Source organism: Littorina saxatilis, linkage group LG7, assembly GCF_037325665.1.
Source record: "Littorina saxatilis isolate snail1 linkage group LG7, US_GU_Lsax_2.0, whole genome shotgun sequence".
Lineage (NCBI taxonomy): Eukaryota > Metazoa > Mollusca > Gastropoda > Littorinimorpha > Littorinidae > Littorina > Littorina saxatilis.
This window is the reverse complement of record NC_090251.1, coordinates 31413233-31434282: the sequence shown is the minus strand read 5'-3', so window position 1 is coordinate 31434282 and position 21050 is coordinate 31413233. Positions and strand designations below refer to the sequence as shown.

Below are 21050 nucleotides of genomic sequence, written 5' to 3'. Positions count from 1 at the left end.
AGGCATATATCTATCTTTCCTCAAATTTGACATCTCTCGCTGCACGTGCATCAGCCGTCGTGACCGGAACGCTGTGCATCTTGTCAATGTCATTTTCCCGTTTGTCCACTGTCTGGCCAGCCGCATTCTTGTCGCCTCCATAACGACATCTGTCACTCCAGAAAGCTGAGGGATTGTTTTATGAGGTGCCCTGTGTTTAATGTGTATCACAGTCCAGAAAGCGGAGGCAATTGTTTTAGGAGGGCCTGGTGTCTTGTGTTTTCTGTGTGTCACAAGTTAATTTTGTCTACCGTTTTCTGCCTGCTCCTTCCTTCCTTTCTCAGTGCGGCGCTGTGGCCATGCGGTTCTGTTATTCCGACCCAACACCTAGTTGTTCTCAGCAGACTTTGCTCCTCAAACAGTTCGAGGATCCGCCGAGTGTCTGTGATGACCCGTTGATGATTGAAAGTGAAACGTGACGTACAATTGCCTTCGCTTGAAGTGGTCCAATTAATTAAACTAGTGAAGTTTGTCAGTTTCACTGAGCTAACTCGGTGGCCAATGGTTGTTTTGGTTGTTGATTCAGCCCCTTCCATCAGTCCTGCCTTTTGTCTTTGAGCCGGGCCTGTATTGGTCATTCACTCATCATTTGTTGACAGAATACAGTAGACTCCCCCCCCCCCTACCCTTTTTTTGTGAATCACCAAGATCTGACAAAATTAGGCTTGAAAAGAGGGATAGTCTTAAAAGGATGGGCAATTTGCAGACGTTATGAACAGAACATCTTAGAAAAACGGAGTAATGATAGTCAGAAATGAAGGAGTTTCAACCACAACAACAACAACAACAACAACAACAACAACAACAACAACAACAACAACAACAACAACAAAAAGAGTGTGTGTGTGTGTCAGTTGTATTAGACATTGGTCAATGAGTGTCTCTCCTCCACTGGTCTACGAGTATATATCTTTTATTTACTTTCCACATGTCAGCTTTCCTCCCCCTCCTCCTAGAATATTCTCCTTCATCGATCAGGTTAGGAAGGAAACCTCCACCATCATAGGATAGACCCTGTTGGCCTGCCCGCATCGTGTGGCGTGGATTTTTTATTGACATTTTCCAACCTGGTCACTTGTGTCCGGCGCCCACTGACACCGGCTGGCGAGAAAGAACACACATTTTCTGGACACTGTCCGGGGCTCCTCCTTCCCCCTCTCAGTTGACCTCTCACTCCAACTCTCCCCCCTCCCTCCTTCAACCTACACCTTCCACCCCCTTCCGCCTCCACCAGGGTTGGCGAGGGCTACTAGTCAAGGGCATACATGAGATATATTGTGTGACGTACATGATAGACATTGAGTGCAGAATATCTCCGTTTTGGTAGAGAACGCAAAAATATGCGAATGTTAGACAATACTTTGTTTGTTTTTGATGTGAGAAATGCGTTTTTTGACATGTGTTTGAGAAAGAACCGCAGTTTTTTGTCCAACAATTTGGCCTTTTTGTCCAAAAACACGTTGCTTTTTTGTCCGTCCTTTGGAAAATATATCGGCAAAACGTAAGTCCTGTGCAAACGCAGAAAAGCAAAAAGGCTTACCTGGAAGCAGTGCATTGTTTGAGAAGTTTTTGCAATTTGCACAAGAGAACATGCACATGTACTTTTGGCGTTGGTGAAGGCTAGAGTTATCGATGTTCTATAAATTGCATAATAGTGCATCGACTTGTCTGTTGAACTAGGCTTTTAAGATCAGTGTCAGGTTTCTGTTTGGAGTAGATTTGGTTAAGTTTCCATATGGTACTTGTCGATTTTTATTCTGTGCGTGAACCTTGCAAGTTGTATTCGATCTCTCAAAAGAGACGAGAGAAATCTGAAGATGATGTCAGACCACGGTCGACCTTAGGACAACAGCGCGTTAAACTGTATTAACATGCAAAAGCTGTTCTATAGATTTAGGATGTTTAATGTCTCCCTCGTTTCAAACTTGTTCATCTTCCTTGTGAGTGTGAAATGGCCTGGATCTTCTTTTTGACACATCGGTAGCTATACAGTGACTTGGCATTTATTTAACATTTACCGTGACATGTCATTACTTGCAAAACTTTCATACAATGTCTGTGAAAACTCTGCATTTTCATGATCATAAACTTGATACAGCAGAACCCCCCATTTAAGACCCCCAAATATCAAATTTCCTCCCTTTGAAGACTCTGTTTCTTAGATATTCTGTTCATAACCTCTGTAAATTGAACCCCATTTTCTTCTTCTTCTTCTTCTTGTCGATCACTGAACCCCATTTTAAGACTCCCTACTTTATAAAACCTGATTTTCTCAGATTATTCTGAGGTCTTAAAAGGGGGGTTCCACGGTAGTGTGGGCAGGCTGATTTTTGACAGAAACTATACTCACACGACAAAAAACGCGACATATGTCTTACACATATATATATACTGAAGCAGCAAGTAAAGAATGATGCTTTAAATGTCCCTTTGGCTTTTTAGATCCCTTGAGAAGATTGGAGGTGTAGTTGAACACCCCTTACCATGTTGTACAGCTCTTTTAAGTTCGGTCGTACCGCACGAAAAAGTTCGAACTCTGTATTTGAAAATCCCGATCCATTTCTTTCGTCTCTTAGGGTTGACGCCGTTGTTTAGGCAGACGTAGAAAAACGTTTTGTGGTTTAGGTTGATGTTTCTAAGTAGCAGTACAGTAGGGAGATTCAAAAGAAAACAAAACCCAAACGCTTTGTCTGTTTGAAACACGTTCCAATAGCAGTGTCCAGATTTTGACACCGTATCTATTCATTACGCTTTTCAGCTGCAGTGTTTTAGGGAGGGTAAACACACACAAAAACAAGAACGCTTTGTATTTCTGATTACGCTTCCCAATGGCTGTGTCCAGTTTTTGTCACCGGCTTCACACAGAAGCGCGTATGTTCCCTCTCTCGTTCAATCCGCTCGTTTCTTCAGGCGTGTGTCAACAGTACAATTGAAGATTTTCCGAATTGTCTCTCGTCCTTGATGCTCATTTGGAAAAGAAAGGCGTGCATTTCTTAGCGCGATCTTGAGGAAGTACGTAGCTGTTCGAAGCTTAAAGGGATAACTGGTGGTAGGCCCTTTAGGTATGTTCGCTGAAACTTGTCTTTCTTTGTTGTTGTGTAAGTGCTTCCGTACAATAAGACACAGTACTTAAATAGACAGTGGCTGTTCAAAGCTTAAACAGGTATCACAGCACATCGTTATATTAGGCCAAAAAAAATAGGTCTGTTTACGGTAACATATGGTGAGAAAATAGGGTCGGTAGGTCGGCTTTTATTTATTTTTTATTTTTTTCCTTTCACCCCCCCCCCCCCCCCCCCTCTCTATGATGTTTCACAGTTCATTTCTTCTCATCAATCCCTGTTTTTGCCCAACATAACTATAAACAGTACTTTGAGCTTACCTCCCTTCTGTCGTCTGCTGTTTGAGCGCAAACAGCTCTATTTTGGATGCGGTGGGGTTTTTTTTCAGACGATCCAAAAAAAAAGATTAGGGTCGGTCGGGTTACCGTAAACAGACCTATTTTTTTTTGGCCTTAGCTTTTTGCTTTGTTATATTCGCTGAAACTTTCCTTTTCTCTGTGTTTACTGAAGAAACTCGATCTCAATTTTATTGATAGTAGTAGCGGTTGAACCTGGATGCTTCGTAAAGAATGGGCCATAGACCACCCCGCTTGCTTTATTGCACAGATTTGCCCCCAAAGAATGGGACATAGACCACCCTGCTTGCTTTATTGCACAGATTTGCCCCCCCCCCCCCCCCGTATTGCACCAGCACCAGAAGTTTATGCATACATGTATATAATTTATGAATATCGTTATAAATATGCATGGTGCATTGGGGGGGGGGGGGGGGCTTTATACGGAAGAGTTCACCGGCTCAGATGATTGGTGCTAAAACTCAGACGGAGGTTATAAAGGGTGGTAATTGAACTATGATGCCACCAAATAAAGAAAGAAAGAAATAACTATGATGCTACATGTCTGTGCAAATTCAGATACCTTGTAATTTTTGCAAACATTCAGAGGGCGACGAGAAAAGGAAATTTATTTTAGACTACTTGGAATGCGTTGCTTCGATCGAAGCCATCTGCGACAATTTCGATCGTGTGAAGCAAGGCCTCTGAAGCTTTGCCGTTGAACATTGCGTTTCGGCGGAGGATACTTCAGTGTCTTCGGGCATGTATATATCAGCTAGTTTGTCCTTGGTGCGCTCTCGGTGTTATCTTCCTCATTGCTCTCCCCCCCTCCTCCGCCTACCCCTGCACGCCCCCACCCCTCTTCTGTTGGGAGGCGTTGACGCAGCCGAGTGCACCTCGAGAGTATCAGACCACCAGAAGAAGCACACACATGTCACTGATCAGTTTGCAACCCCACTGTAGGTGACGATTGTCTGTCTGTCTTTCTTTCTCTGTCTCTCTCTATCTCTCAATCTCTCTCTTCATCTACCTACTACTGAAACTAGAACTTGAACTAGTTGAACACAACTCTCTCCTCTCCCCTCTCTCTCTCTTTCACCCCCCCTCCCCTCTCTCTCTCTTCTTCTTCGCCTACAATGAAACTTCCAAAAGTCGGTTACAGCAAGACAATTAAGATTCCATTATTGTCTTACTGCAGACACTCGCCCGTATACACAGGTAACGCACCCCACGGCCGCCAAAAAAACACGTACGCTTGTCGGTACGCTACCACCACCGCACTAGGGGTCTAAAAAAGCAAATTGCCACGCTAGCACATTACACTGTCGTACAGGCCACACCAAAAAAAAGAGAGAAACGAACCGCCTCGCTTAATCCCTAAGCATATAGGTACAAAAGCATTAATCTGCAGCTGAAGTGTCTCCGCGTCGCATTTTTAAGCCAACACTGGTGTGTGACGTTCAACTTCGTTATTGCTCGCCGTTGGTTGCCTTCGTTTTAGCAGGTCTTTTGTTCTGCGGACGGCTTCTGTTTGAAAATGGATTTGCTCCTTCTTCTATTTGTCGTTGTTGGTTTTTTTCTTTATTTTCGTTTGTTTCCTGTGTTGGATACTGTTGTGTGCTTTTTGCCCAGCAAGTTTGGTTTGTTTTGTGAGGTGAAGTCGCAAGAGAGGAAAAGGCAAAAGCCAAAATCGTGTGTCTTTGTTTGGCCGGAATGAGCTTGGATTAGCACACTTTTTTTGCTGCTTAGTCAGCACAATAAGTGTCCTTTTTAGAGAGTGTCTGTTCGCCTTATTGATAGTGGTCTTGTACAGCCAATTTTCCAACAGTGATAGGACGAAGACCCGTCTTTCAAATCTGAAGTAGATTGAAGTAATGCGGACTGTATATAGATGTGTCCTTCAAACGGGGGGTACCAGATATATATATACAAAGAATGTATCTGGTTTTACGGAGACGTGGAACTTAATTACATGGACAGGTATTGTCTCAAGACAACAATTTGAAATTTCGGCGAAAGAAAGAGACAACATTACATGTTACTATTACTGAGTAGCCATGGCATGTGTAGTCGGCTGTGTGACGCACTGCCTTATTAGGAATTGCATCGTCTGGTTCTGTTTGTGACATTACAAACGCAGCCTTCAGGGTTACTCATTTCAACAAGGAAAAAGATCGACCTTTTGCTAAAAGTAATCAAGAATACTCCTGAAGGTTCAAAAACTTCCTGAAACAGTCATCGTTGATTACGGCTTTCAATAGACGGTTTCCAAAACACTTGAAGTTTCAAAAACGTCCCGAAAGAATCACACCACATTTTTATATTTAGTCAAGTTTTGACTAAATATTTTAACATCGAGGGGGAATCGAAACGAGGGTCGTGGTGTATGTGCGTGTGTCTGTGTGTGTGTGTGTCTGTGTGTGTGTGTGTGTAGAGCGATTCAGACTAAACTACTGGACCGATCTTTATGAAATTTGACATGAGAGTTCCTGGGTATGAAATCCCCGAACGTTTTTTTCATTTTTTTGATAAATGTCTTTGATGACGTCATATCCGGCTTTTCGTGAAAGTTGAGGCGGCACTGTCACGCCCTCATTTTTCAACCAAATTGGTTGAAATTTTGGTCAAGTACTCTTCGACGAAGCCCGGGGTTCGGTATTGCATTTCAGCTTGGTGGCTTAAAAATTAATTAATGACTTTGGTCATTAACAATCTGAAAATTGTAAAAAAAAATAAAAATTTATAAAACGATCCAAATTTACGTTTATCTTATTCTCCATCATTTGCTGATTCCAAAAACATATAAATATGTTATATTCGGATTAAAAACAAGCTCTGAAAATTAAATATATAAAAATTATTATCAAAATTTTTTTTCGAAATCAATTTAAAAACACTTTCATCTTATTCCTTGTCGGTTCCTGATTCCAAAAATATATAGATATGATATGTTTGGATTAAAAACACGCTCAGAAAGTTAAAACGAAGAGAGGTACAGAAAAGCGTGCTATGCAGCATAGCGTAACCACTACCCCGCTCTTCTTGTCAATTTCACTGCCTATGCCGTGAGCGGTGGACCACGAGTATACGGTCTTGCTGCGTTGCATTGCGTTCAGTTTCATTCTGTGAGTTCGACAGCTACTTGACTAAATGTTGTATTTTCGCCTTACGCGACTTGTTTTTGTTATATTTAGTCAAGTTTTGACTAAATATTTTAACATCGAGGGGGAATCGAAACGAGGGTCGTGGTGTATGTGCGTCTGTCTGTCTGTCTGTGTGTGTGTGTGTGTAGAGCGATTCAGACTAAACTACTGGACCGATCTTTATGAAATTTGACATGAGAGTTCCTGGGTATGAAATCCCCGAACGTTTTTTTCGTTTTTTTGATAAATGTCTTTGATGACGTCATATCCGGCTTTTCGTGAAAGTTGAGGCGGCACTGTCACGCCCTCATTTTTCAACCAAATTGGTTCAAATTTTGGTCAAGTAATCTTCGACGAAGCCCGGACTTTGGTATTGCATTTCAGCTTGGTGGCTTAAAAATTAATTAATGACTTTGGTCATTAAAAATCTGAAAATTGTAAAAAAAAATAAAAATTTTCAAAACGATCTACATTTACGTTGATCTTATTCTCCATCATTTGCTGATTCCAAAAACATATAAATATGTTATATTCGGATTAAAAACAAGCTCTGAAAATTAAATATATAAAAATTATTATCAAAATTAAATTGTCCAAATCAATTTAAAAACACTTTCATCTTATTCCTTGTCGGTTCCTGATTCCAAAAACATATAGATATGATATGTTTGGATTAAAAACACGCTCAGAAAGTTAAAACAAAGAGAGGTACAGAAAAGCGTGCTATCCTTCTTAGCGCAACTACTACCCCGCTCTTCTTGTCAATTTCACTGCCTTTGCCATGAGCGGTGGACTGACGATGCTACGAGTATACGGTCTTGCTGAAAAATGGCAGCTACTTGACTAAATATTGTATTTTCGCCTTACGCGACTTGTTTTTACTCTGCTACGCTTGCATCTCTAGTTACGAAGTTTGGTTGTATGTCACGATTGTCAAAGGAACGAATAATGTACGTATCATAATTGGTCGTTTGAAAGCTTGACTCCTAAGTCACAGAGTACGAACTCTGCGTGAAGTCGCCATGCCATTTGTCTCAGTAGTAGTACTAGTACAATTATGTGCAATTGACATAGTATGCTTCAGGGGAAACACTTTGTGCATTTTGCTCTACATACTTTCTCCTGTTGAGATAATGTTTTTTTTGTACGCGGGGCAGAAACTCGTTGAACTCAGATTGAATTTTTACTCTCTGATTCATCACCGTTGAAAATATGCAGGAGCTCAACTGTTGTTGACGATAGTCACCCACAAAAATAGAGGAAAAGAAAGCCGCCTTCTCGATTCTGTAAAGATATATGTATGCATGGGCGCCAGCAGAGATAACGAACGAGAGAGAGGCACGCACACACCCCCCCCCCACACACACACACACACACTAACTGCGCTTTTTGTGTAATTTAAAAATTGCTACAGGTGCGTTTTGGGATTTACAACAAAAAAATGATCCCAAAGCGTGTAAGAGATTCGAATCCAAAGCGTGTGAGAGATTCGAATCATCCTTCTTGTGTAAGTTGTTTGGGCACAGCAACCACTGAGGCCGTTGAAGTCTCGGTTTTCATCACCTTTTAATCCAGCCCAAGATTCTTGCATAGATGCACGCGATATGTTTTGATAGATACATTCTTGGAATCACACGTGTGACAGTATACAGAGGAATGCTTGTTTTTCGTGTAACAAAAGAGCATGTTTTGCTGATCGTTAGGCCTAAAAAAAAATAGGTGTGGTTACGGTAACCCGACCTACCCTATTTTTAGGGGCCGACCCTATAACTTTTTTTTACATTTGTCAAAAAAACCCACAAAAAACAAACAAACCCGAGTGCAGAAAACGCAATGAAAGCGAAAGCGCTCGAGTCGCACACTTATTTCCCTGTCAAGTAGGTTTAATTTGTACACATTAGAAAAAAAAGTTAAAAAAAAGAAAAAAGTGATTGCCTACCTTCCTACCCTATTTTTTTTGGCTATGTTACCTTAACCACACCTATTTTTTTTGGCCTTATCAACAGACATGAAGAAGGAGTGCATCAAGTCACGTACAGGGAAACCTAACTTTTTGGACACCCCCCACCCCCATCCCCTGGGTTTAGACTCCCCCTTGTAAGAACCTGCTTTTTCATTCAGATTTAGTGTTTTTAACCTCTTTCAATTTACTTCCGTATTGAGACTCTGCGGACCGTCCTTTTTACTACCTGAAGTTTTCAGGCTTTTATTGGTCTTGGGAGGTGAGTACAAAACGTTTGCCCCGCACATAATTACACACATACAGTTTTTAGGGCAATGAAGGATGTTATATTACGATGGCAGGTTTGACTGTACAAGGAAGATAAATGCAGACGTTCGAATAATTATTCTGAAGATACAAGGATGTTGGCGAAGCATGTCTTGAGGGGAATATTTCCCTGTTTACTCAGAAAGAGTTTGTTTCTCGAAATTAAGAATTCCTTAAAAGGTGCTGAACGAGTAATTAGGTGTCAGCGTCGGGTTCAGCGCACTTGAAACGCGCAGTAGATGCAGGAAGTCTTGAGGCTTGCAACAAATACTTGCCAGTTGAGAGTGTCTTCAAAATAAAATTCATGTGTACATCCTTGTAGCACGAAAATGGCGAAAAGAAAAGATTCTTTCAGAGCAGGACTGAATTGCGGTTTCTTCAGGGATATTCAGTCAGTATACATGAAGTCCCGTACACAGGTGGCCTCTTTCAATAGTTAAAGGAGCTAAAATGAGATTATTCAGGAAGTACGTGGAATGCCACAAGCTTCGTAACTGTTAATCTACCCTTTTAAGTGCCAGATCGAAACTTCTTATGTCAGTGCCACATTTTGGTTTCTGACTGTGCGAAATAGGAACTCTCTATGTCTCTGTCAATCTCTCTGTCTCTCTGTCTGTCTGTCTCTCTCTGTCTCTCTGTCTGTCTCTCTGTCTCTGTCTCTCTCAGTCTCTGTCTCTGTCTCTCGCTCTCGCTCTCGCTCTCTCTCTCTCTCTCTCTCTCTCTCTCTCTCTCTCTCTCTCTCTCTCTCTCTCTTTCATTCAGACACTCGTTCTCTGTTGCCAGGGTCATCTGCTTGATGTGTCGCGCTGCCCAGTATTTGAAATCGTCGTTTTCGTTACATTACACTTTTTATATTGCTTTACGCTCACGAGGCAGTGGTCAAGTTGTCGTCGTGGTTTGAAACAGGACACAGTCCGCCTCGGTGATTGAGACTTTAGCGAGTGACGAATACTAGCGCAGACAGACTATAGAGACAGACAGACAGAGAGACAGAGAGACAGAGAGAGACAGAGAGAGACAGACAGACAGAGAGACAGAGAGATAGACAGAGACATAGAGAGTTCCTATTTCGCACAGCCAGAAACCAAAATGTGGCACTGACATAAGAAGTTTCGATCTGACACTGAAAAGGGTAGATTAACAGTTACGAAGCTTGTGGCATTCCACGTACTTCCTGAATAATCTCATTTTAGCTCCTTTAACTATTGAAAGAGGCCACGTGTACGGGACTTCATGTATACTGACTGAATATCCCTGAAGAAACCGCAATTCAGTCCTGCTCTGAAAAAATCTTTTCTTTTCGCCATTTTCGTGCTACAAGGATGTACACATGAATTTTATTTTGAAGACATTCTCAACTGGCAAGTATTTGTTGCAGGCTTGGTTCGATTATGAATTTAATCGCAGAAACGTAAGCATAAGTAGTGATAGAGATGAACAAGTGGACAGATTTTGCAGAAACACGGGGGGGGGGGGGGCGTGGCGTGAGAGAGAGAGAGAGAGAGAGAGAGAGAGAGAGAGAGAGAGAGAGAGAGAGAGAGAGAGAGAGAGAGAGAGAGAGAGAGAGAGAGAGAGAGAGAGAGAGAGAGAGAGAGAGAGAGAGAGAGAGAGAGAGAGAGAGAGAGAGAGAGAGAGAGAGAGAGAGAGAGAGAGAGAGAGAGAGAGAGAGAGAGAGAAAGAGAAAGAGAGAGAGAGAGAGAAAATATGTGTCACAGTATAGCTTGAGGAAGACGTGAACCCTTGAAGGCATCTTCATTTCTTCTCGTGTAAACGATCAGTTATATAACGGTCCCACATATCTGTTCAGTCTTTGGAATAAGAACGCCATTCCATTTAAACATATACCCCAAATCAACAGCAATGCTGCTTTCTATGCAGAATATGAATTTTCTGCTGAATAAATTTTTCAGATTGACATAGACCTGTGTCAGTTCATTGAGTGATGGACAATTCTCGCTCGGAACAGAAAGCATTCAGGCTGCAGAGTTTTGGTATGTGTGTGTAACCGAGTGTCGAAACACCACAATCACCTTTGGAGGCGAAGTCCAATCAAACAGGATTGAGAATTATAGGGCTTATTTCTAAGCCCTATAAAAACTTATGCATTCGCAAAGGAATCCATGAACATACACATGTGACAGGGAGACTACCGTCGCCCTTCACAGCAGAATCTGCAGAGTTGTTCTCCTCAGAAGTTGCGAGCTATTTATAGCTCGCAAGGCACCACCTGTGGATTGTAGAGTTCTGTTTGTGATGGGGTCTGGCGGCTTTTGTCTCTCTGTATGTTCATGGATTCCTTGTGCTTTCAGTTGTTGCCTTAAATGTAAGATTAAAAGACTGGATTGATCTATGATAGCTGACAGCATGGCCTACACCGAAAGGTACCTTTTAACCCATTGATAGTTTACGCTTCCTTATTAGGTCACAGACGAACAGAACTTCGGCTTTGACTTAGAAAACCGTTCTGGCAACCATCCAAAGGTCGTGTGTGCATAACATACAGCGGGGGTAACTTCCCAACATGTGGGGTATACATTCATAAGCCTGCAATGTTTCTCTTCCGGGTGTACATTATAGTGTCCGGACTGTTGGGCCTCTAGGGCCGTCAAACCAGTTTTACTTTTAGCTTCGCGTGGTGAAATCGAGAGCACTGGGTTTGAACTGTTCGCTTCTTATCGTGGGTGGGTGTTTATACTCCTCAACTTTCGTTCTGAATTGGTGTGACGGTTATATAGAGACGAGCTTGATTTGTGGCACCCCTGTCACAAGGCATTCCAACCACCATCGCCCCCCCCCCCTACACACACACACGTACACCTCCCCAGGCCACCCCAAGGCAACTTCTGTTCTCTTTCTCTCCTCTTCTGTAGAAATTGTGGTGCTTGTTTGTGCATTTAAACATTGTCAGTTTGTTGTTGTTGTTGTTGTTGTTGTGTGAGTTTGCTTCTCTGTTTGTCCGGCCTTCCCCATAGTACTTGTTATCTTGTCTTCCGTGCTCTGCAGTAGACTTTTTAGAGTAGTGTGTGTGTTTGGTCGCCTGCTTTTCTTTTAGCCATTTTTTGCTTTGAAGATGCGCAACCGATTCAGTCCATTTTTGCGCTGAAAGTTCTTCACTATAGTGTCTGTCTGCAAAGAACGAAGGAACTCGTTCTAAACTCGATGGCGATGTGGGCGTTATTACAACGACTTTTCATTTTTGATTTAGCTGGAGAGTACGTTTGTTTAAGGGCTATGCTTGCTTGGTTTTGCTTGCAGAAGAGTCATGTAACAACTTCAGTACAAGGCAGGCGTCGCGCGTGTCTATGTGTGCCGTTATTTGCTTGAAGTGTGCGGTCCCGTTTTAATGTTTGTGTTGATGTTGCCTGCTCGTGTGGGTGTGTGTCTTAACAAGGTGGCGTTTTTTGCTAGGTATGTGTTTGGAGTCGGGATGCCTTCTTCTAACTTTGTCAACACTTTGTGCGTCTAGCTGTAACTGAACTCTCTGTGTTTCCGGCGTCTTAGCCTGCCTTTAATTGTCCAGTTGAAAGTTCAATGGTGGGAGGGCGAGATGGATGGGACGGAGGAAAGAGGGGGGGGAGGTGAGCACGGGTGACGTTGACGTTGTGAGCAAAGACAAGAAGTGGTTAGGTTGAGAGACAGGTGTGTGTGTGTGTGTGTGTGTGTGTGTGTGTGTGTGTAAGTGTGTGTGTGTGTGTGTGTGTGTGTGTGTGTGTGTGTGTGTGTGTGCGAGTGTGTTTTCCACAGAGAGAGGGGAGGGGGAGGGCGTGTCCTGGTTTTGAAGTTAAAGTGTTCGGATGGATGGGCAAAAAAAAGTTTAGTCAGTCGAAACAACGTAGGCAGGCACATAAAAAACAATCGCTTTGTTTTGCAATGTAATGATAACATTCCTTAGTCGTTTGAGATCCCGACACTTAGCGTAGCTTTTAGCCGCCCCTTGCCAAAGAGAAAGGAAAATATTAAGTGTTCAGCAATTGTATATAATTATCAGATGTTAAAGAATGTACAGTGGTACATGTGGTGTGCGGACCCTCCTATAAAAGGACTACTCCCAGGGAAGGACACGTTCTGATGTCCCCGTGTCTGTTGGTTTAAACAATGTTAACTTTATTCATATTTTACATGTTGAGGAAATGTACATCAACATAAGGCCAAAAAAAATTTTTGTCTGTTTAGGGTAACATGACCAAAAAAAGTAGGGTCGGTAGGTAGGTAGGGTTTTTTTTTTTATTTTTTTTATTTTTTATAAATGCTATGTTGGCTGAACATTCACTTCTTATATTTGATGAATACATGTTTGAAAACTAACGTATAAATAAAACAGAGAGAAAGGGAGAGAAAGAAACGCCAAATGTCTCTTTTTAGCATTTTTACCTCTTTTTTTTTTTTTTTTTTTTTTTGAAATCAAAAAAAAGTTTTTGGGTCGGCGCCAAATCGATAGGGTCGGTCGGGTTACCCTAAACAGACAATTTTTTTTTTTTTGGCCTAAGGTGAAAACAACAACAAGCCTGTCTATTAGTGTGACCTAACCGTATACCTCTCGGAAAAGGCCACTTGCAATGTATAGTAGGGACACTTTTCGCTGATCCCAAGGTATGTTCATTCATGGCAGGCACAACTGTACAGATAACAGAGAGGATTTGCGGTTGTTTTTTTTACGAGGAAGGATCTTTCACGATTCCCCTTTTTTTTCATGTTAATGGTAGTGTATCTGCGCATTTCTAGCTTGAAGGCGAAGCCCGGGTCGGAAGTTGTGTAGAAACGTTCGCATACATTTAGATTACTGGGCGATAACGAGGCGCCGGAGGCTAGGCAGTTTTCATTTTTTCAAGGTAATTGTTATTCAGCTATGCTCTGCTCTATAGTTCACTAAAACGGTTGACTCCCATTTTTATTTTCTCCAATTTTTGTCTCCTTTTCCTTTTTTTTTGGGGGGGGGGGGGGGGGGGGGGTGGCAGGAAAACAGAGGTGGCCCGGGGTGGGGGTGGAAGGGGGGTAGGTTATGTTGACATGTACACTCTTTCGAACTTCTCTGCATCCTTTACCTTTTTGATAGCGCGTGACTTTACGCGAAACAAACATTACAGAATCGTCGCTGCACTATTTCCGTCAGTCGTTTTTCAACTACTCAGACTTTCCCCCCCTTTCTTTCATTTTCCTAACAAGTATTGACTCAAATCATGAGAGGTTGTGGTAGAGGAAATCAAAGCTCATTCAGCAAACACAGTCGCTCTGCTTGCATCTATTGAACTCCCGTGTGTCTTGGCTGATTGAGTTTGCCTGCAAGCCATTTTGACACGGCGCAGCCATTAATCTAAGATCGATTTTTTTCATTACACTCTTTCGTGTAACCTTAAAACGATACTCTTCTTCTAGTCTGTCTTGCACTCAAGCGGCTGTAGAACGCAAAGTCGTCTTTCTCGTCCTCCATAGGTGCTTGACGTTGGTCAGTTCAGGACCAGAGATACAAAAATGTAAGTCGACGTCTGTTGGTCCTTTTGGGTTTTTGTTGTAAGAGTTTAGCTTTCCTTCGCAGCAGTGAAAGGGTCCATTTCTTACAATGACATTGCGTCACCAAACTGTGTAAACGAAGAAGCTTTAATGTATTAGTACGTTGACTTTTTTGGTGATGGTTAAACATCTATAGAAGAGCTTCACTTTTTCGAAGTGTTATACGACTTTGTCAGACACTGGGTCTTGATCTCATCCAAGCATCATGCGCATCTGCTTTGTTAATCTTGAACCAGCGTTCCAGGACCATAGCCCCATTTAGAGTCACAAATAAGGCATGTTTGGTCAACGTAGGCATCAGAGGTGACTGACTTCTTTCCCCCATGTAATGTCCCCTTCTCTTCCTCTAAAGCTAGCGTGAGCCGCAACCCATGTGAGGAATTCGTTTAATTCTCTGCGCTCCAGTTTCTATTGGTTTCCCAAACCCGTGTGGCTTGCCGAGTCGGGGTCTGTTCTCGTTCAAGTCTCGGTGGAAAATTGCATGTTGGCTCCCCACTTTGCTGGATCGATGATGGAAGAATTTTTTTCTTCTTTTTTTCTTTTCTTATCCACATGGGGGTTTGTCAGTTAGAAAATATTTTGTCTAGAGAGTCTATTGATTGCTCTTTCCCCCTGCCTTTTCCCTCTTCGTTTTCGGCTGGTACAGGCGCAAGCTTGAAAATACTTTCACGAAAAACAGACAGTGTTGTAAAGTGGGTTTTGTTGACCTGTATGTCAACGTTCTCGTTTCGTTATACATGTACCATCCCCTGTTTTATATATGCAGGTTGGGCCACCTTTTCTGTTCATATATTCTGTAAACTTGTTGCGCGTCGTTTAAAGAAACCCCTAGAACACGGTGTAAGCATTAGGACAAAAATCCTTTCAATCGCAATGCCTGTAATTACTGGGGATTGGTTTAGCGAATGTATTGGAGTTGGCTAAAGCTTTATTAGGTTTTTATTGCATTAAAAGCTTTCGATGTAATTTTGTAACTAAAATAGATCCGCTTCTTTTGAGACGCGAAAGGAGAATCTGGAATGAAAATGGACTGACGTTTTCGTAAGAAAACGCCACAGGATTAATTGAATACAGGATAAGATTCAAAAGTAGAAGGCGTAGGGCCTCGCTCACATTTTCTTTCTCGAGACGTTGATTATAATTTGTATAATTCCCTGGCTTTTTTGTAAAATATCCAGCAGGTTGACACAGCTTGGAAGCTACCAATTTTTAAGGTAACCTGCATGCCCATTCAAGCTACTCGATTCAACGATCGAGTTCTTTAGATTATTTCAGTCTGAACAAAATTTGAAAAGGTCTGCATTTTTCAAGTGCGCTCGTATGAAATAACGTTTGAACGACCCAAGGTGTTCCTTGGGAGAATCGGCTTTCCATTGTACTGATTTCAATTATGTTTGCATTGCCATTTTCCTTTGACTGGACGCAGTCTATTAATGTGACAATTTTACAGAGAAGGCGAATGGAAGAAAATAATCCCGAAATAGATTTGTTTGTATAATTTCATGAAGGGAACAGCAACACCACGCAGACATACAAACGAAGACACAGACACAGACACACTTAGACATGAATACATACAGACTCCCCACCTTCCATGGGGGCCCGGTAGCTCAGTTGGTAGAGCACTGGACTTGTGATCAGAAGGTCGCAGGTTCGAATTCGGGCCGGGACGGACACGGGTCAACTTTATGTGCAGACCCGGAGACGGAAGCCATGTCCCACCCCCATGTCATCACAATGGCACGTAAAAGACCTTGGTCATTCTGCCATAAGTGCAGGTGGCTGAATACACCTAAACACGCAGACACCTGGGTAGCGCGACTCCGTTGCTGCTAGCTTTCCACTGGGAGGAAGCGACCCGAATTTCCCAGCGATGGGACAATAAAGTAATGAAAATGAAAATGAAAAATACACACACGCAAGCACACATATACACATACATACACACACACACACACATACACACACAAACAAACATCTCCCCCCACACACACACACACGGGCACACAGACTGTCAGACTGACAAACACACACACGCCCACCTACACGCACACGCACACACACACACAGCGATATCTCTCTCTCTCTCTCTCTCTCTCTCTCTCTCTCTCTCTCTCTCTCTCTCTCAATGTCATCGCGAAGTGACAAGAGCAATTGACACGGCTGTGAAATTGTTACATCCGCTCAATTTAGCTTCCTGTTTTGCAAACCGGATTGGAAGTGAATGGTCCGACTCTGCGCGGTAATAACATGACAAATGTCACGGAGATGAATATGCATCTTTGACCCGATTTCTGACACCGGCTTCCTGAACTCGTTGACTTGATGACATTGAGTCATTTAGTGTCACCGGTCGTGATGTGTGTATAATCTGGTTATATTGAATCATCATCAGAGTGTTTGCATGCATGGATGATCGGTCTTACTGTGTTTATTAAGTGTACAGGAAGACCCCAGTTTCATTTTGTCACATACAGCAAGTCAGCAGGCGGAATTAGTGAGATTTGATTGTTGTTGCTTTTTGGGTCCAGCGGACAATATAGGCCAAACCAGGACCCCAATTAGTGAGATCATGCAACTAGAAAGTAATTGGTTTAAACAGTGTTTTATTCAACAATTAGCTGGTACAATACAGTCAAGGGAAAACCAGTGCCTGGCCTGTCTAAAAACACCTCCCGCTGGAGGGATTTTGCAGCCAGCGCAGTGAAGATAAAGAGGGACAAATTTTCTCTGCGCGCGCGGCAGCAAGCAGGATGTCCCAGAACTGAATGGGAAATAAACATCATTATTTAGAATCAACAAGTTATGAACTTAGAGTGGTCGTGATCCTATTCCTAATAAACTTACACATGAACATATCATGCGTCGAGACTTGAACACAATGCTCTTCAAAACGCATTTATTACCAATTCAGTGCCCCATATGGCTTTTTGACCAATCAGGACGGATTCTAGGTGACCCTCTGAATGTTATAACGTTCAGGCGGGGACCCTTTTTGTTTATCACGCTAAAAATTAACAAGACAACGTAATAATGTAATTCAACAATATCAGCGTGATTTATTCTAAAGAATGACACTTCAAATGCTGTCAGGTAATACTCTCTTTATCTAAAAAATACCGAAAAGCGAGTTTTGTCGGTGGGTGCGTAACGGAACAGCAAGGCACCGCCCATCGTCTGAGTGTGCAATGCCGACCGCTCACTTGAAATCTAAATGATCAAAGTTCGGAAAAATCAAGTGAAATTGCGCCACTCGCTTTACATCAAAATGTATCTTTACGTCATTTCCCATCCGTCTGGAGTCGGTTCTAAATCTGTCGCTCTCTGTTCAACGAGAAAAAGCAAAGCAACCGAAACGCATGTTCAACATGGTTTATCTTGTGAGATTGTTGTGTGTCAAAGGCATTTGACCTGTGAATATTCATCACGTCAGGTGTGTTACTCTGATTGGCTGACTCAGGTCACGAGAATTCTTTGACTGACAGGCATAATCAGGTAGAAGCGCTCAAGTTCCCATTGCGGCTGTTCTGTCTAATTCGCGGGGTTGCTTCGAAATTTCTTTTGGTCGAATTAAACGGTAATAAAACCGTTATTTCTAATATGCTGACTGTTAGCAAATGATAACAGACATGTCTCACAAACGATATCAGCATTCGCCTAAAAGGCTCATGCTTGATATCTTTTTTCTCGACATGTCTTGTTATCATTTGCTAACAGTCAGCATATTAGAAATAACTCATGATAAACGAAAATAATTGTTTATAGATAAATGATGAGAACTAACGGACTGTTTCGGGTTTAACCAAGCTCGTTAGAAAAAAGAAATCAAAACTAACCCGATGCTTAGCTGAGTGTAATGATCTTTAAGTAAACTGCTTTCTAATGCTTGGATTCTTTCCCCCTGAGAGAAGTAGGTGGACAACAAGGAAGGCCGAGGGTGAGGGTGCATGGTGAGATTTTGTCGTTGACTGTAATTGTTAATCAGTCACCAGTGAAACCTGTGCTTCACTAACAATACATGCACTATTGAACTGAATGGCAAACTTACATAGGCGTGTGAATCGACAATGAAAACCTCGTAATCTGTCGATCGACGCAATCTCGACGCTTCTCCCTTCCTCCATTCGTTCAGTGACTTTGTTTGCTCAGGTCATCGTCATAGTTCATGTATCTATTGTTTAGTGGCCGTATTGTCAGTGTTCAGTGACTTTGTTTGCTCAGGTCATCGTCATAGTTCATGTATCTATTGTTTAGTGGCCGTATTGTTAGTGTTCAGTGACTCTGCTGTGTGTTTTGCTTGACCATGATTCACGAAAACCGTAATAGAGCTATTGAGACAGACAGTAGAGTGATTCAGATACATGACGGGTTACAGTAATTATTGTGAATGAGACGGATGATGAAACGTATGACATCATAACATGTGACCTCGTTTCTGGACCCCATCTTTCTTAGGCGCTAATTGATCATCAAATTACTGGACAGTGTTGATCAACAAGACCACCATCTATATATTCAGCAACGGAAGATGTCATCTCGTACTTGTTTCAATTCATGTTTCAAGAGTGTATTGGGCTTTGTTCGTCATTGGCAGCTGCACCCCCCGCGGGTTAGGGGGAAGAATTTACCCGATGCTCCCCAGCATGTCGTAAGAGGCGACGAACGGATTCTGTTTCTCTTTTTACCCTTGTTAAGTATTTCTTGTATAGAATATAGTCAATTTTTGTAAAGATTTTAGTCAAGCAGTATGTAAGAAATGTTAAGTCCTTTGTACTGGAAACTTGCATTCTCCCAGTAAGGTAATACATTGTACTACGTTGCAAGCCCCTGGAGCAAATTTTTGATCAGTGCTTTTGTGAACAAGAAACAATTGACAAGTGGCTCTATCCCATCTCCCCCCTTTCCCCGTCGCGATATAACCTTCGTGGTTGAAAACGACGTTAAACACCAAATAAAGAAAGAAAGATTGGCAACTGCGTGTCTCCGTGTGTGTACAATACAATGCACGAGTGATGAATGAGAGATGAATAAGGAAATAACCACGGCGTTTGTCACCGATACTATCGTTATTTTACTGATTCGCCCTTCGCACTAGCTCACTAGATAGATAAGTATGCGATTGTTCGTAGAAACGCCGCGCTATATATTTATAACCTCGTGGGTGAAACAACAACAACCTGTTTTATGTCACTATAAGACAGGAAGATAGTCAGTCAGGAAGATTTTCCTGTAATGTAGAGACCAAGAAACACACAGAAATCATTATTTAAGTTACCTCTCTGTGTGGCGCCCTCCGTTTCCGGCCCTTTGGGTTTTGAACACAAAGCGTTTTCAAACTGACTAACACGCTGATTGTTTATCTTTGTTCATTCTTCAACAGAATCAAAGAAGCACGCAGACCTGGGAACCACTACGATTTTGCCGTATTTTGTACGCTTTAATGTCTAAAATACGATTAGTACGGTCGTTGAAAAAAAATACGATCAAAAAAAGTTCCCAGACTACTTTTTTTCACAAGCACATCTCGAAGTCGACACTATATTTTGGATGTTGGAATGCTGTATGGCCGAGTACACTAATTGTTCTGAAAATACACCAAGTTTCTTTGAGAATACTCCAAGTGCAAAACATGGGTTTCCAGGTCTGAGCACGGCCACTTTCATAGGTAGAATCATAATACTAGAAAATGAAAAGAAGAAGAACTAGCAACAATACTAGTGGAAAATAAAAACTAACACTAACATCGCAGAAATTTAGAAAGGAACACCGCACATCTGGGATATGTGACCTACTTCCTTGGCCTTTGCAAGATAAATTACAATGACAGTATTGAATTGCAGTTTCATCACTGGATAAATTACATTCTTTCGCTGTTCTCGGGGTAAGGGGTAATAAATAAACCGGCATTCCTTAACAACCTTTATCGATTTTTGGAAAAGTACGAAGCGCAAAACTATGCTTTCGGTTTTAACTACCGAAGACAAAAACGAAATCTCAGTTGAGTTGAGGGAGAAAGAGACTTTGATAAGAAGAGCTGAGCACAAAGATTTATTCAATCAGGACAGAAAAACAGAAACAAAGAACCTGGCTCTTGGATTTTAATTCGTTCATAGATGTTTTTTTCCATCGGAAAGATGGGTGTTGCTAATTGAAAACCAGTGGTTGTAAGTGTTGAACAGGTTTAGCATAATTGAATGCCTGCGAAGTGACGGTAGCACTGTCACTGAGTGATTCATGCCTGAATTAATTGTGTGACGTACGTTTTGGGTTGCGTAGTGAGACTGACGGAATGCGTTTGTTTGGGGATTTAAAAACAGGTCAGTCGTTTTCGGAGCTTGTAAGTGTTGACTGAAGTCATTCGGTAGTTGCGGGAATGTTTGTGTACGAAGAGAATTTCTCGCTGATGTTGTTGTCGTCGTCGTCGTTGTCGTCGTCGTCGTCGTCGTCGTTGTTGTTGTTGTTGTTGTTGTTCATTCTCCTTTAGTGCTTTTGTGAACAAGAAACAATTGACAAGTGGCTCTATCCTATCTCCCCCCTTTCCCCGTCGCGATATAACCTTCGTGGTTGAAAACGACGTTAAACACCAAATAAAGAAAGAAAGAAAGAAAGTTCATTCTCCTCCTTCTCTTTTTCTTCTGTACTTCGTTGGTGTCTTCCTTTCCATCCCCCTTCCCGTCCCGTCCTTGTTCTTGCT

At 42.1% G+C, this 21050-nt stretch overlaps 1 protein-coding gene and 1 long non-coding RNA gene across 2 annotated transcripts in view; one reads left to right on the top strand and one right to left on the bottom strand.

Moving 5' to 3' along the window:
- The window catches only part of LOC138971193 (uncharacterized), a 666631-nt gene extending 660943 nt beyond the window's left edge, over positions 1 to 5688 (bottom strand). Inside the window, exon 1 of the long non-coding RNA XR_011457195.1 lies at positions 5564 to 5688. This is a non-coding gene — a long non-coding RNA (uncharacterized lncRNA). The remainder of the gene's footprint in view (positions 1 to 5563) is intronic.
- The window catches only part of LOC138971186 (plastin-2-like), a 99847-nt gene that overhangs the window by 4790 nt on the left and 74007 nt on the right, over positions 1 to 21050 (top strand). The window lies entirely within an intron of this gene.